The following is an 18,551-nucleotide window of genomic DNA, read 5'->3' on the forward strand; positions in this document are numbered from 1 at the left end:
CTTTCCCCAGGAGCCCACAGCAGGTTTCCAGCCAGGCATGTTCCACGCAGGCCAGTCCCCGTGGCCGTGGAAGTGGGTGGACGGCCTTGGGCATGCTGGAGGTTGTTCCTGGAGAGAACGGCAGTGGGGGGGTCCTGGAAAGGCCCCACCATCTCAGCCTCCATCTCACATGGGTTGTGGGCCGGGCGTCCCCGTGGTCCTGTTCCTGGTGTCTCTTGTACACCCACTGCTTTCTGGGAAGTAGGCTTGGTGCCAACAGGACAGTCCAGGAGTCACAGCAGTGGCCACCAGAGATGAAATATCCTCATGGCCAGGACAGTGGGACAGGATTGAGATGGGTGTTGACTCAGGCACCCAGGAGACACCAGCTCCTGGGGACAGGGGGAAGCCAGGGCACCACAGGCTCTCATGTTCCCTGGTGGGAGGTCCCTGCCAGAACGGGCAACCTGTCCCCAGAGGCACCACTGTAGGCAGCTGGTAGACTGCTCCCAGGGGTGCAGGTCAACAGCAGGAGTCCACTGGAGCCAGCTGAATCTTGCACTTCAGAGTGGATCTCATGGGACATCCATTGTCTCCAGACCTTTAGTTAAGCCATCTTTGTCCCCTCAAAAACACCCATCTGGGCAGGCAGGCATTGAACTTGGGAGTTGGCTCCACAGAGGGCCAGAGGATCCCAGGAAGCCCCCAGCCCCAGGCAGGGTCCCCCTCAGTACTCACCCAGCAAAAGGCAGCCTTGCTCCCATCAGGCCTGGTGATTGGGAGAGAAGTCAGCGCCTGTCTTCACCTCCCCCAATTCCCCGGGCATTGGCTGTGTCAGGCAGCTTCTGTGCCGACCTCGCCCTCAGAATACACCTAAGCTGGGTTCGTGGTGGTCCCTCCTCGCCCCAAGCCCAGCACCCTCTGCCCCTCAGCTGGGAGTGGGGACACAGGCTCTGGCCCTCCAGGTGTTGGCCCTACCAGTTCTGCCCTACCCAGTCCCCCAGCACCCTCCCTCCTCTCTCCCTTCCCTGCACCCGCCTCACAGCAGTGTCCCTTCCTGGCCTTACCCTGCAGCCCCTCCCGCCAGGCCCCTCGGCCCTCCCCAGGTATTTGAGAATGTTGCTATTTACATCTTGCATGGGGTCAGTCTCCCCCCAAGATGGGCAGTGGCTCCCAGGTGTAAGGATGGCTCAGAGAGCTCTCTAGACTGTGGCAGGAGGCAGCAGGAGAGCAGAGGCGTGCTACCACTTCCCAAGCTGCAGGGCAGCAGTGGGCAGCCCACAGGCCCTAGCCGCTGGTCCCCAAGCTCCAGCAGGCAGGGACACAGGGGTCTTGGAAAGCTGGGCTGAGTGGAGAACCCCAAGCAGGCCTGACCCTGCTGCTTCTGAGGCCTAGGGGTGGATTCTGAGAGTGAGTTGACATGCTTCCCCAATGGCACAAAGTCTCATGACGACCCAATGAATCAACAGACACTTGGGAAATATTAATAAACATTTTTTATGAACTATTACAACAAAGAACTTCAGCAAGAAGGAAAATGAAGTTTATGATCTTTGAGTAAACATTTTTAGCGTAACAGTCTCTGCGACCAGATATTGAAAGAGAAAAAAATCAAGCTTATAAAACACCATTTCACTGTTATCAACTGGAATACACTAAAAATAGGATAATGGAAATACATGTTCTTAAAGCATTTCCACAGGAAATGTCCATAATTATGACATTCTAAATCATTTAGCAATTGTATATGCTACATTAACTAAAACAAAGGTATTCCTTATTGCACATTTTAAAATTGGAAGGATACTCTAGCTTAAGTGGGGGATATTTAGGGGGAAAATATTTTGGCTCAAAATGTATACTGCACCAAGGCAGCTTCATTCTAAAAACATAAACCATTTAAAATAAACTTTTATATTTTGAAGCCAATAATCCTTTAACTTGATGAATAGTTTATAGTCCATTTTCTGACTAAGTGTCAGAGGTTAACTTTATGGGCCCTGTTTTAAGGCCTGTGAACAGCCCTCACTAATCTGAGAATTAGGTGTATATGGAGGTTCATCTTTAAAGCCTGAAGGCATTAAGTCTTTTGCAGCAGGTGGTGGCCCATAGTCTTGGGGACCATGAGTTGGAAGTGGTAATGGGGCACCAGGAATGAAGTACTCTCTTGGGCCAAATGAGCCTAAAGGTCTAAATGGTGCTGGTGCGGGTCCTGGAAAAAAATCACGAGGGTCAAAAGGCAAATCCCATTTTCCAGGTGGAACACATGGTGCATATTCTCTGAAGCCTATTGGTGGACGCATACCAGGACCTGGAAAATAAAAAGGAAGTCTGGTGAACATCCTGACTTGCCAGATGAGGCAAACTGAGATGGAACAAGTTTAGTTATAGCCTTTGACCAACCAGCCATGAAGCAACATATTAAGGATTTAAACATGGCTCTACCTAGCTCCAGGCTTGTCTTTTTTCTTTCCCTACTATATAATTGCAGAATTATTTCTATCTCACAAGAGCTCCATTTATATTTGGAAGTACTATATTACCATGACAAGATGATAGATTATGAAATAAGAACTTTACTACATCAAAGAAATTTTGATAAAAGGAAATTCCACTATTTATTACTGTATCCATTAAAAATTCATGAAGTATTTCAGCATGGACTTTACACATGCCATCAGAATCAAGGTGCATGCCCTCCTGGAAAAGGCCTTCCACAGCCACCTAATTAAATCAGCAATATTTATTAGGTCACTGTTAAATCCTCCTCTTTAACACTTCCCTCTGACTTTTCTCAAGATAAGGAGGGTTTGACTTTTCTATATTCTATAACCTACTGCTTATGCTTCCATTATGGGCGATTACAAACTTTATGTTATAGGATTTTCATATCTGTGACAAAATTTTAAGTTATGGCATGTGTCTCATCCACCTTTCCATCTATTGCAGTGCATATCAACAGAGTTTCAACAAACATCTGCAGAAGTAATATTTCTGGCTTTTCTGTATATAGCCCCTTATCCTTGTCTATGAGAGATAGCTATTGCCTATCTCAGTATAAGATTATGTAGTGTCCCATATGTTCCAGAAAACTGGAGGAAAAGTTAAAATGTACTCAGCTTTATCCTTTCATTGTAAAGACCTGAGATAGCAACCAACTGTTTTAGCAAGCAATAGAAATGAAAGATGAATGTGATTTATAAGTCAATCACTACTGTTCAGATCATCATACCAAATGGTGGAGGAATTGGCCGAGGCCCAAAAGGCCCACCGAGCTGAAGTGGTGGTCCATACCGAATGGGAGGTGGTGGAGGCCGTCCCATCGGGGGTCCCATGAAGGGTACCCCTGAGAAAGGAGGGGGCCCTTTCATAGCCATATGAACCTGCAATTTAAGATTTGAAAGCAGTTAAAAGTTTTAAAATTCCTATGTATTAAGACAAAGTACCAACACCGATAAAAGCTAAAACCCAAAACAGGCACCTGTCCAGAGAACACCATCAGTGCAACAAAACTACCCACCCCTCCTGTGTATTCCCACCGACAGCTTACAGAAGTTGGAAGGATGCCACAAGAGGGAGCAGTTTGTTACTGATTATATCTGCACAGGAAAGGGAAAGGCAAGAGGACTGGCAGAGGTTATTAACAGAGGTGATTTCTGACCAGTATGTCATGCTGTATTCACTACAATCTATTTCAAAGGGAGTCCCCCCCCTCCCCATCACTTCCCTTTCATCACAATAGCTCATTACTTCCATATTAAGAATGAACAGAATAAAATGAAAAATCCATTCTCTACCCATGTAATAATAGCTACTATTCAGAGTATCTTCAGTAAGTCTTTCATATATTATTCAACCTCTGAGATCTTTAAGTAGACTGTCTTATTTTAAATAAGAGGGAACAAAAGCAAATGGAATATCATAATTTGTTGAAGGCCACACTGCATATTAAAGGAACTCAATCCCAGGTTTGCCTCCAAGCCATGCTTTTCCCACCTCTACTCCTCTCTAACAATGGGTCTTTTCTCTCTTTTAAATCTTCTACTACAAAGGGATTTGGGGTCTTATCTAAGGTGCCCTTAGATTTCTCTAGAGATGTATATTCCTGGAATATATATACACTGGAACTTGAGAAGTATTTTCCATCACAGTGCTATATACACAAATTAGGAAGACAAAGCTTTAATATTTACATTCATTTACTGTACACCATTTGAGATATTGATTTATCATTTCCTATGAGTAGTGGGTTTGAAACTAAACAATTAAAAATTTATTTTATTATAGAGCTGCAGAAGACCTACCGGATATAATAGCAACACAGTTACAAGAGAATACACTTATGTGAACAAATGAGACCATTTCTTGGGACTGGCTCAAGAGGTCATTTCAGATGATCATTGTTTCACTGAAACAGTATTTCACTTTCAGAAAATCTGATACCAATCTAATTCAAATCACTCAAAATAGGGTTTGCACAAATGAAGGAATTCTTAAATAACATTCTTCCAAACAAAAATAAAAATGATGAATTATATAATTTATAATGAATTTACTTTGCCTTTACTTTTACTTTATATGGTGTTTTGTGTTGAACATTCAACACAAAACACCATATAAAGTTAGAGTGATAACTTTTCACATTCTATAGTTCATTATAGTTGTACACACTTAAGCAACATTCCCAAGTTAAGGAGAAAAGTAAGCTCAATATTGCATGCAGTTTAAAGCAAACAAGATCAGTGTCATGCTCTGAATATCCTTCCCAGAAATGCACAGAATAAAACCCAATTCAGTTCTCAACCTCTAAGTACTTACTCCAACTGGATGCTCAGTCAAAGAAGTAATTGTGGAGACTGAGGGGGTCTCAGGTTCTTGGGGAACAGTTTGCTTTTTAAGAAACAAATGGGATAGTACAAATAGAACACAAAGAAGGATAAAGCAAAGAGCAAGTACTGTAGGAAAGCTACATGTTCCTGCATGACCACATGATTCACAGTAACTACAGAACTTACCTCGCCCTCATTCGTCACCTTAGCTGGAGAAGAACTTCTGGAGCTGCTGTTCATGTGAGCTGGACCACATCCTGGGTCTGTTAGAGATCAAAGAATGGATTCAGACTTAATTCTAACATGAAAAGAATAAAAATCATCCATCCACAATTACAGATTCTTTGAAGTTACTTGGTCCCTTTACCAGAGGCAACGGGTTTCCCAGATGCCTCAGAAGACCAGTACGAGGTAAAGGTCCATCCATTGACCCTTGGGAAAGAAATACCAGAGCCCTTGTATGTATTTTTCAGAAGAAATAAATCACTGGTGGACAGGTCAGGTCAGGATTCAACAATAACTAGAAAGCAACATGAAAAATGGGTTTCCCAGGGGTTGGGGTCATAGCTCAGTTGTAGAGTGTTTGCCTAGCATGTGTGAGGCACTGGGTTTGATTCTCAGCACACATTTAAAAAATAAATAAAGATATCATGTCCATCTACAATTAAAAATATTTTTTTTAAAAAATGGGTTGCCCAATATGTAAATCACAATTTATGAAGAGACTTAAGTAAAATAAAGAACTGCCTTGGGTTGATAGAACAGCAGATTAATAAGTACTGGTCCTAAACTTTAAGCTATAGACTTGAAGTATGTGTAGGCTGGCTTTTCTTTAGTCTGTATAACCTGACTTCCAATCTTACCAAGACTACAGTCCTATTTAGAATTGGAAATAAGACTCAGTATTTCATGTTGGAAATATGTATGCTACATAAAGTTTAAGGCTACTTTTATAATATTTGGGAAAGGAACACCATAGAGATTTAATTTAAAGATAAAGGTTTACACTTCACAGTGTAAAATTTAAAAGAAAAAAACAATACAGGCACCTCCAGGAAAAAAAAAAATGTTTTCTATTCTAGAACAGATTTTACAGAAAACATTCACTAAGATAAAGTAAGAAATTATCTTCTATATATTGTACAGGCCCAAATTCTATGTTTTCATTAGAATATTCAAAAGGGAAAAAAAAACCCAAAACCTTGAAGTAGTTTACTATAAAGCAACATGTGAATGCTCACCAAATCCGTTTCTAGGCATAGCTTTTTGATTAAGAGTAGCAGAAGGAGGTCTCTCAGCTGGCTCTGCTGTCAGTGGAGGGGAACATTCTCCACCACTCACGGGGGATGGACCAAAAGAGCCATTATGGCTCAGTGGACCGAAAGACAACAATGCCATGTTACTACTTTAAGGCAGCCTTCTCGCTGACACCAAGCCTCACCTCCCGCTTTAGCAAATCATTCAGATTATTTCATAACCATTACACACAGAAGTAAAAAGTAATTTACATACATTCTGCACCAAGAAATAAAATAGCTCCTTTTACAAAGTGCCCCCTACCTCTCCGAGGAGGATTTTGTAAATTTGGTCTTCCCGGCATAGGTTTTACAATCACGGGTTCATCTTGCCACACTGCCATCTTTTGGGTCATTTCCAATAGTCTTGAATATTGAGAAAGAATGGGCTGAATTATGAAACTGCAATCTATTCCTTCATAGATAATATCTAGCATAACCTTAAAACACTATAAAACATATAGTAAGATATCAAAATCACATACTTCTGTCTCAAATTAGCAGCTTCCCTTTTCTCTTCAGCTACAGCTCTTTCTGCAGAACGAGCTTTGAGCTATTAAAGAGAAAATATTCAAATTCAGTTGCGGTAGGCTATGCACAAAATAAAGAAAAGGGGGAAAAAATCTTACCCAATTATCATGAGCTTTCTTCTCATGCATAGCAATCTGAAAAAGACAACATATTAAAAAATATGTTTTTAGGGACTCATTATAATAGCCTATAATTGTCTGTATTAGATATCAAAGAATTCTGCAACTACAGGACTGTATTAATTACTACCTGGTTTTTAAATAAGCGCTCCGCTTTCTGTAATTCTATTTCCATCTCTTCAATTCTCCGCCTAAGAATTACAACAATTGAATAACATTTGAAACATTCTGACCATTTTCCCTTTATTCCATCAGCTATACTTTTAAAGACTTTATCATACATAAGAAAAACATTTCTATAGTTATATGAATCCAGTGTGATCAAAACTAATACTACAGGCAAGGTGCAATGCCACATGCCAGTAATCCCAATGATTGGGAAGCTGAGGCAGGAGGATCATAAGTTCGAGGTCAGTCTCAGCAATTAAGTGGGAACCTATGCAACTGAGACCGTGTCTCAAAGTTAAAAAAAAAGGTCTAAGGATGTAGCTTAGTAGTAAAGCATCAAAAATAAATAAATAAATAAATAGATAGATAGATAGATAAAATAAGAACCTAATACTAATAACTTCTTTATCATTTAATTGCTAGAGATTCTGAATGATAACTTACAATTTCCTTAACTGTTCATCAGTGTGTTCTCAAGTAATTCTGTTAGAAATATCTTCCTCCTTAAAACTTTTTTTCTTTTTTTCAAATTATATCCATAGAAGATTTCCAAGGTCTATCAAATGCCACACTTTTGTGGGTCTTGATAAATCACACAGCAAACTGATTTCTTAAAGAATTACTACAACATACAAACCCCCCAGAACTGTTTGCATTGACCAAGTTCCCTATGGTCTTGCCCATTAGGTATAAGTAAATTTTTGTTAACATTTTTCATTTGTTAAGTTGAAATTTATTTTTTTCTCCTGTGTGAATTGAATTTATTCATATCCTCTCGTTATTTATACTTACATGGAATTTTCTTCTATCTACATAATGTAAAAAAAAAGATTAAAAAGAAAGCTAACACTAGTTCATTAGACATTGACACCCTCCTTTAGAAACTGAACTCACTTGTAATTTTTAACTTCCTGTACAGAGGAAACCACCTTTTCATCTGCAGCTGACAGCCGCTGCTCTTTTTCTAGTCTCTCATATTCTTCTTGGCTTAGTTTCCTAAAATAAAGCCAGTTATCAAATCAAAAGTTTCTCTTTGTGAATATCACTTCCCACAATTCTATAAAATGCTTAGGCACATAAAATAGAAATTCAAACCTGCAATTTCGTAAATCAAACTCTGGCAAATCACTTACATTTTCTAACTTCTCCTCTTAATTCTCTACTTACCAGTAAATAAAATAAATGTGAAAACAACACGTGCCCCAAGGGCAAGTCTCCTGTGTGTAAGATAATAAAAACTCACTTTACTTCAATTTGGAAGATCAGGACTGATCAACCTAACATAAAATCTTCTAGAATATGTCTTTTAGCTATGCAATTAACCACAGAACATTTTTAACACTTTAGATATCTATTTCAAAAGAATTGTAATTAAGCAAAAAGACCAATCTGAGTTTTGATAATGTCTGTCAACCAGAAAAAGAAGCCAAACTGACCCACAATCAGAGTATTATCTACTGACAAGTTTTAACTCTGATCATGAAATTCAAGATGTTCATCTACTGAGACAAAGGTAGACACATTTAATGATTTAAAAAATACTATTTTCTGCTATCCTTGTACTACCCTCTTTAGCCATAGTTCCAATTCAAAAGATAATTAACTTGAAACTTAATTTTCCATAAATCAGAAGAACTATAGTAAAAAAAGGATTATTGATACCAAATAGAAAAAGGGGATTATATATTCTTATATAGCTTCTCATTTAATTCTTCAGCAAGTATTTTATGAGTGGCTATAATATACTAGTTACCTTGTAAGATGCTAAAGAATAAAAGAGTTCACTGTTTCAGGTATAAATGATGCCTAAAGGAATAATTTTCCCCACTGGCTTAAGAAGGAATATGGAGAAAACTAAATCTTGAAGGACAGAGAGAATTTTGTTTCCAATTATCAAAGAGTTAGTCTGAGGAGCACTAAGAACAATCAAAACATCTTTATAAGAATATAAAATTGTGTTTGAAGGGATCCAAGCTAAAAAGGCAGTGGAGATATATGGATGTGGCCAAGATCCATTAGAAAAAGGAATCTCAGAATTACAAGTAAGGCTGGCACTTTAAGGTACTTTTCTCCTAGGTTTACCCACATATTGAAGATAACACAAAGATATAATGAGTCTGAACTAAGCCTTCATCCAATTCTTGGGCTTAGAGGAAAAAACAAGTGTTTGGGGCTACAAATAAAGGGACCCATAATAAAAGCCCTAGCCTTTGAGTTTAGATTAGAAAATACTGCACACTTAAGTGATGAACAGGCAAAAAATCCAAAAGGAATAATACTGAAACATTGAAAAGACAAAAGTCATTTTTGAATTATCTTAATTGTTGACTAAGTTTAAAGTGACAATCTTACTCAAGTAACCTCAACACTTTTCTATAAGAAGATAACTTCATCTTAGTCCTCAAATTTCATCTATAATTATCACAACAATGTTAGCCAATCAAAACTGACCAGGCACTCCATAAGACAAAATTCTGTGAGAAAAAATACCACAGAAAAGGAAACCACCTAATGGGGTTATCTGCACATGTTTTAAAATCACTGTGCTTTATACAGTCAAAAAAGTAAAGTCAAGATTATGAATTTCAGGGCTGGGAATATAGCTTAGTAGGTAGAGTGCTGCCTTGCATGCACAAGGCTCTGAGTTCAAACCCCACCACCACAAAAGAGGAAAAAAAAAGATTATGAATTTTGTCAAAGGATTAGAAACTATAAAACCAAGAAAAGGTTGGGTGTGGTGACCTACCTACAGTAGAAGATACTCAAGAGGCAGAGGCAGAATGATGAGATTAAAGATAGCTTGGAAAGCAGTAAGACACTAGTCCCTTATGAGAAAGAGCAAGGAGTCTGTGGAGGTAGCTCAATAGTAGAGCACATGGCTCAATGTCCTGGGTTTGAGCTGTAGTACTGAAATAGGACTGGGGTTGTGGCTCAGTGGTGAAGCATGTGCCCCACATGTGTGGGGCACTGGGATCAGTCCTCAACACCACATAAAATACATAAAATATTGTGTTGGGCTGGGGATGTGGCTCAAGCGGTAGCGCGCTCGCCTGGCATGCGTGCGGACCCGGGTTCAATCCTCAGTACCACATACAAACAAAGATGTTGTGTCCGCCAAAAACTAAAAAATAAATATTAAAATTCTCTCTTTCTCTCTTAAAAAAATCCTATAAAAATAAAATAAAATATTATGTCCCTCTACAACTAAAATAATATTTTAAACCCTGAACTTTTTAAAATCCTAAACTCAATGAATGATTTTAGCAGCAGATTTGGGAAGTAAAATAAATCCTAGCGCTTTTAAGATAGGTCAGAAGAAAATATCCAGAAGAAGTAAATCCAGAATGTAGGAGGCAGGGGAAATCAAATTCTAATATGCATTATTATAATCAGAAGAGAGGATGAGGTAAAATCAACATTTAGAAAAAGACTCCAAAATTCAAGAAATGTTTAATGGTCCCAAGCAACATAACTGCAAGAGGAAAAGTGGGTGGGGTGGGGAAAACTACACCTAGGCACTTCCCAATACAACTGTTAAAAAAACAGAGAAATGACTACAGGAACTAGGGGAGGGATAAGACCAAACAACAATGATAATGGATTCCTTAAAGAAAAAATTTAAAACAGATGGTAATTAATTGGATATTTTTAAATTGCTAAAACTAAGTAACAGTCAAAATTCAGTAGCCAAAAGAAAGATCCTTTAAAAATGGAAACTGGTTTTAACTCTAATCATGAAGTTCATGTCAACCTAATACAGATTATAAAGGTAGCAATATTTAGTGGATAAAATACTATTCTCTATTTATCCTTGTACTACTTTGATACACTAATCAAATCTATCATTAAAGGACAATGTTCAAATAGAATGAAAATAATTTCAAATAAGAAACCAACAGTGTAGAATGCAGAACTACAGAAACTTTAAATATGTGTATAAATTGAATGAATGTCTTGTGGAGTTCACAGTATATGAAGTACTAACATACAATGCCACAACAGTTATCTGATTCAGGAGCTACTTAAAGCCCATAAAAAGATAATAAACCTATTAATCTATGTCAGGTTGTTATTAAATCCAGAATATATACCATGGCCTTTAAATTATGAGAAGATGAATAAAATTATAATTATAATTATATAATTATAATTCCATTATAATTTAGGATTACATCAAGCTTATACAGGGGATGAGGAAAATAATTAAAAATATTTAAACTATTAAAAAGATACAAGGGGGGCTGGAGATGTGGCTCAGCGGTAGCGCGCTCGCCTGGCATGCGTGCGGCCCGGGTTCGATCCTCAGCACCACATACCAACAAAGATGTTGTGTCCGCCGAGAACTAAAAAATAAATATTAAAAATTCTCTCTCTCTCTCTCCTCTCTCACTCTCTCTTTAAAAAAAAAAAAAGATACAAGGAAGAAAAAAAAGAACAGGTCATCAAATAGAAAGCAAATTCTTCATAAACCACAGGCACATATTGACATGGACAGACTTATATTTTAGAAAGTCCACTCAAGCGGCTATAGAGAAAATTAATAAGAATATATTATATAAAAGAATATATATATTATATAAAGTAATATATATTATATATATTATATATTATATAAAGTAATATATATTATATATATTATATATTAATTATATATATATTATATAAAAGAATATATATATATAAATGCTGAAGAGTAAAATCAGGTGCAAATAAATAAAATCTGACACACAAACTATTTTTAGAGAATTCAAGTATTTTTGTGGATTAAAAACTTCAAATGAACTTTCAAAAAATAACTAGCTCCACACTGAGAAGATTAATATATAAATATATACTACAAACAAGTACTTCTGTAATCATAACTCCTAAGGTCCTTGCCACAGTTCAATTTTTAGTGTGAACATCTGAGATATTCAAGTCCAAAACTTGTACCATCAATAAGTAAATATTATTCCTTTTTGAAGTTTTTATTCTACTAAAACATGTCATTCCAAATCACTCAGTATTTTTAAAGGTCCAGAGTTAGAGATACAAGTTCAAAACATTAGAATTACATAACTGATCACAATGAAAGGTAATTAAAATAAGTAGTGGGATCATAGAAAGGGTCTAGATCTTTGAGAGGTATTTCCACATAAGTGACTGTTAATACCAGTTTACCACTTCCTGCCTTCATATGAATTTGACAATTGATTACGATGTCCTCACAGCCTTAGTTTATGGTTCCAACTACCTCAGGACTCTTAAGACTGACGATGGAAAGAAAAATGCAACTTATAGGAAACAAAACACAAAGGAAAAAAGACAAATCTCTACTTATTACAACTAGAAGAAATTGTAAATAATCTTAAGAAAAGATAAAATTATCTGTTAGTTCACACAGTGATAACAATAACAAACAATGAAAATCTTACTTTTGTAATGCCATCTCATTTTGCTGGTAGAGTTCATTTAAAATCTCCACTTTCTGCCTAAGAGTTTTGCATTCCTCTTCCAGTCCAACTTTAGAAGACCGTAGTGAATTGCAGTCACTTTCTAATTTCTTTATTTGGTCTGTAAAGGATAAAACAGTTTATCTCTATATGTGTACAAGGACTTAAGAACTTGTTTGAGGGAGTAGTGCCAAGAAAAGTAAGAAGCATGAAAGCAAGAAGCTTTATCTTTCCAATAAAATTTTAAGTCTTTCCAACATGGCAATTTCTTCTCAAGAAGAACCCACCTTCTAGATTACATTTTGTGGACTTCGAGGCTCTTAGCTCAAGTTGTGAAAGTTTTAGATCCTCTTCAACTACTGATATTGTAGTTTGTGTCTAAAAATTGCAGAAAAGAGAGGTATTCTTAAAAGTGAGGCACAGGAAGAATTCACAGGCACTATGGGACTCTTACAAAGAACTATACCCGAGAGACATCCATCATCTGCTTAATTTGATCTTTGATCTTCTCGTTCCGATCACCTAAAAAACAAAAGACTTTAGCTTTTTCTTTCCTTACTTTTAACTCTATATTCTCCTAACTTCCCCAAACTAAAGAATGATCGTGTTCAAACACCGGAAGAAAAAAAAATCAATTAAATAATTAAACTGATTAGACTAATGACTTTTAAGAGAATTGCAAGCTTAGATTTTAAAAAAAAGAGAGGTGAATTTCAGGTTGGGGTTGTGGCTCAGTGGTAGAGTGCTCACCTAGCATGTGTGAGGCACTGAGTTTGATCTTCAGCATAAAAATAAATAGAAGTACTATGTCTGTCTTAAAAACAAAAAAAGGTAAATTTCTAGTTTGCACAACTAAAATGTTATCTCTGCTATTCTTGTAAGATAAAAGCTTTTCTTCTCTCTCAGATCTATCTTCACCTGGGCAAGTAAGTAAGTGTCTTGTTTAGAAAGATTCAATCCTACATTTTCTCCCTGAATCTACTACCAGGTGTGGTTTGAAATACTTGCTATGTAAGCAATATCCAACTTGGGAGAAAACATTTGGAAATATTTTCCTCATCAGTAAACACTGTTACACTCCCTCTCTAGCTTTCTGATAGTCTCTAGCCTCTGTTCTCACAGCCTTAGTTTATGGTTCCAACTGCCTCCGGACTCTTAAGACTGACTGTGGACCTTAAAACCACAGAGCCATAGAGATGATGAGTATCAAAATCAAGTATCATCTGCATAAGTTAAGAAATAAATTTCTCTTACTGTACAATGTTCAATACTTAGAGGTATAGGATGTGACTATTGTAGCTGCAGTGTACTTACTAGTTTTCAATGGGATAGAAAAAGTCAGTGTTCTTCACATGCCTATTGGTACATTATACCCCAGCAACCCACCTCTGCCAATGCAACAGACATATCTATAGATCCAGTGATGTGTCTACAACCCTGAAGCTTAAGAAGAAATTCAGCCAGCTGAAAAGTGGCATCTGTATACTTAATTAAAGACAGGAAAGCAAAAAAGGATTCAACTTCCCTGAGACTGATCTCACCTGCTACCTCTCCATTGGTTAATTCATCTGACTCATCTGTACTTTGATCCTCAGATTCAGATTCACATTGTAACCGATTCAACTGTGTGATGTAATTAGTCAAAGCCTAGAAAAGAAGCAAAAGGTTGGAAGACTCTCGATTTTAATTCAGAAGATTTCAGGAGAATTCATGAGATGAAACATGTATTTGGAGTATAAACTTACTTTATTAGTATCATCTTTGTAACTAAGAGCTACTTGTAAATCTTTCTGGGACTTCTCAAATGATTTGATTTGTTCACTGAGCTCAGCATGTGATGTACTCCAGTCTTTGGCTTCTTGCTGCAACTGAAAAGTCAAAACACATGAATTCATATGGGTTAGGTAGGGGTTTCTGCACTGGACACATTAGGACTACAAGACTTAGACAAAGAAATAGAGAGCCATACTCCTCGGTGGACTCCGTCAATCGAGGGGTTTGAGACCTTGGTTAAGGAAGAGGGCAGAGTGGCCCCAACTCTCACAGCTGCAGTAAGAACATCAGAGCTATCAGGAAGTTGACCCTGTTTTATTGCATTCCCCCGAAAATTGCTGTCAATTCAAATAATTTACCTCCAGCAGGAATGGCTGGGCACATATGACTGTCTCCTAAATTTAGATTCCTTATCATGTAATCTTCCCTTGGCCGGTGAATCAGTAACTACTCAAAACAGGATCATAAAATACTTAATTTTCTGGTTTAAAAAGTTTCTTTGAGGCTATGCAAGTTAATAACTGATTGATATTTGATAAGAAAAGCAATAATCCAAAAATCCAAAACAGATGGAGAACATATATATGCACTCAATTTGGGGAGCATTGTTTAAACTTTGCATATCTAGAAAAGGTCCTACATGAATATTCCTTACCTCAGAAACAGATCCAAGAAAGATACAAGATAATGATATTCACTTCTCTAGTTTACATTATGTATGACATCAAATTTTCTTTACCTGCTCTTTCTCCTTCTTAAGCATGGTATTTTCTTTCTGAAGCTTCCTGCATTCCAACTTCACCTTCGCTTCATGAAGCTTAGTTTCAGTAAGGATAATTTGAAGCTAATGCAAAACACTACAGTTAGTGAATTAATTCCAAAGAAAAAACAAAGTTATACTTTCCCAAACCAGACATCATATAGTTCTCATTTTTTGCACATTTTAGCACACCTCAAATTTTTGGTCCGCAACAAATTAAGATGTAGTATTAATATCCGATAGCAAGAGTTGGCAGCTTTACCTCTGAAAGTTCAGAATTATTCACTGAAATGACATCTTTAAGCTTCTCTATAGATTTCTTATTTTCCATTATCTGCCAGGGGAAAACAGAACACAAAATATGCATTAGGATTTCAGTAGAAATACTGATAGATATACATATATATATATATATATATATATATATATATATATATATGTGTGTGTGTGTGTGTGTGTGTGTGTGTACACACATATATATACTAAAAAAGATAAACACAACAAAATTTTTGTCAAGCCATCCCATTACATTTCAGGTAAATGCAGGGGGATCCAGATTTGGACTAAGCAAAAAATCAAGAACTGAAAGAGATGAGGGAAAATGAAGTCATAAATATTTCATGGCATCCACAAACCTTACTGTTTGTGAGATAACCAGAAAAAAAGGTCAAAGTATAGAAAATCATAATGCAATAAGTAAATAAAATGTTTTAAAGCATAGAAAATTAACTATAATTAATTACTGTTTCAAGTAAACCAGTTCAAATTAGTAATTTTTTTTCTAGTGATAGAGAAAAAAATTTCCCAAGATCATTTTTAAAATTTTCTTATCTGAAGTAAAAAATGATAAAATTTAAGGAAGAATAGACTAATCTCACATACAGAAGAATTCCAAAAAATTTATAAAGATACTTGCTCCTTAAGGAAGTGGACATAACTCTGCAATCTTTGTTTGCAATGCCTGGGATTGAATCCTGGGCCTCATGCATGCTAGGCAAGTGCTCTACCATGAGCTGCATCCTGGGCTTGTAACTCTTCATACTTTAACTGTGGGCTGTGCATGGTAACTTCCAAAGAATACAACATGACAAGGATTGGAAAGAATTTTTACAGTGGAGAAATCTGATAAATACTACCTCAGCTGGGTGATCAAGCTTACTTGGGGGTAGGATATTTCAGAACACACTCTCTACTATCTTTTGCAACTTTTATGTAATTACAGAAACTTATAGAAATTGAAAATGAAGTATGTAAGTAAACTTTTTTTAAGTACAGAAAATTGATTAATTCATTACTCTTTCAAGTAAAAAGTAAACAAATACTGTTCAACTGGACAATAGTTTTTTACTTGTTCTGCATGTTTCCAATGGCAGAGCAAAGCAATATGAAAATTATCCAAGGTTGAGAATAAAAATATTTCCTAGGCCCATAAAAATAATTTGTTGTATCAGTACTTAAAAGTTCCACAAAATGGGCAGAAGTGGGTTTGACTTCCTTGACTCCTAATCTTACTTTAGTTAACAGCTGGACTAAGTTCAACTTAACCAATTTAACAAAATATTTCAAAAGCCAAATTGCAGTAACACTTAGCAGCGAAACTCGTACCAAGTCCTGATTCTTAGCATTCTGTTCTCTCTCAGATGCTAACGTAACAAGAAGACTTTTAGCTTTCTCATCCAGAAGTTCTTTATCTTTTTCAAGAAGCTTCACTTTATCCTGGAAAAAAAGGTGTCAATATTACTCACTCATTACATTTACTTTTGAGTTTAGAATGTAATTCCCCCCAAAGAAGGGATTTTTACCTTATATTTAGTTGCTTCATCAGAAAGAATCATATTTTTTTTCATGGTCTCTTGGACCTGTTTCTTTGATTCCTTCATCTATGTAAATAAAGCATTCAGAATTAAGATACACAAATTATAGTGCTACTATACAAGTTACTTCCAGACAAGTGACCCTTTCCAGAAGAAAGCAGTACTTAATACATATGACTGTTTAGAATTTGGATGATTTGTAGGAAATAATGAAACAAAAATTTTAAAATACGATTTTAAAATTAAAACAGGTAGAAATGATTCATGCTAGAACCAAGGGAGAAAGAAACAAAAAAAAATATTATACCTTCTGTTCATAATTTGACAATTTCTGCATTAGTTCTTCATTTTCTTTCATGAAATTGTTCATCTTTTTGGAAACTTGCTGTTCAATGACTAAAAGGGGGAAATACACAAGATTATTACAATCACTAAATGAAATTCAATTACTCAATCTACTAAAAGCAAAGACATGTTATATGGTACTATGAGGAAATACTTCTTAGCATAACTATTATGCTTTTAAAAAGCAATCTATGCTTATTAGCAATAAGAGTATAAAAATTATTAAAATTTAAGAAAAATATAAGAACAATGATATTTTGCTGGGTGCAGTGGTGCACACCTGTAATCCCAGTGGCTCAGGAGGCTGAGCTAGAAGGATCCCAAGTTCAAAGCCAGCCTCAGCAAGAGCGAGACAATAAGCAACTAAGTGAGACTTGGTCTCTAAATATAGGGGGTTGGGGATGTGGCTCAGTAGAGTGCCCCAGAGTTCAATCACAGGTACCCCTCCCATCCAAAATGATATTTCAATTTAAGCTTATTTCACAGATGGGAAATACAGTAAAGTGTTGTAGCTTGATATTCCTCCCTTCTCAAAACACTTTCTTTTCAGAAAATGGAATCATTTCATTCTTTGCAAAGAAAAACAGAAATGAAAACATACTGATTCACATTACCATTCTTTAAATTATCTACTCAATTACTTAATGCATGATTAAATAATTAGCATAGAAATACTCTTCAAATGTAATACATCTGCATTACATCAATATTCAAAGTTAATCTGCCCCAAATTAAAACTTATCATCATCTCCCTATCCACAATTTGTTCCTCCTCTTTATCTCCTATCTCAGAGTTGGAACCATCATCATCTACTCTATTATCCATGCTAGCAACCTAGGAATAGTAAAATTTTCAGGAGGTAAAAAAGATAATAGACATTAAAAGTCACTGTATCTATTTCTAACATACATAAAACACACAACAAACACCAATACAAATGGTTATTACAAGTTTAAGAAACCTAAAAATTTACCTTGATATTCTCTATATTTTACCTAGAAGAGAGAAAAAAGATTAAATTTGATGTCAAACATATGCTCAATAGAAACAGCATTCCTAAAACAACAGTCAGAATCATAACCAAGTGAGAATTTAATAACATTCTGGTTCAGGATAATAATTTATAGGATTAAAAATAAGTAAAGTTAACAAGCCTTTTAAATTTAATTGGTAGTGAGATTTCATAAATAGCCTCTGACATAAAAACACTAAGATACGTACCTTATTTCACAGTAAAGACGTGTGTGTGTGTGTGTGTGTGTGTGTGTCTTCAAAATCATTTACTTGACAATTCTAAATAACCAGGATAAAGTCTAGAAACAATGACTATTCAAAAGGAATCTGAGGAAACAATATTAAAGGCATAATCTTTGTACTAAGATATGCCACTTTCACTCACCAGAAAACATCTTAGAACTCCAATTTAAATTTGGCTATTGGCTGAATTTAGAAACTAAGAGGCTACATCATCTTATTTCTGCAAACCACTAAATATATAGCAAGAA

General features: G+C 36.3%; 1 pseudogene; it reads right to left on the bottom strand.

Annotated features, from left to right (window-relative positions):
- Positions 1–1,470: 1,470 nt before the first annotated feature.
- The window catches only part of LOC144252543 (transport and Golgi organization protein 1 homolog), a 37,258-nt pseudogene continuing 20,177 nt past the window's right edge, over positions 1,471–18,551 (bottom strand).

This window comes from Urocitellus parryii, unplaced genomic scaffold, assembly GCF_045843805.1.
Source record: "Urocitellus parryii isolate mUroPar1 unplaced genomic scaffold, mUroPar1.hap1 Scaffold_45, whole genome shotgun sequence".
NCBI lineage: Eukaryota > Metazoa > Chordata > Mammalia > Rodentia > Sciuridae > Urocitellus > Urocitellus parryii.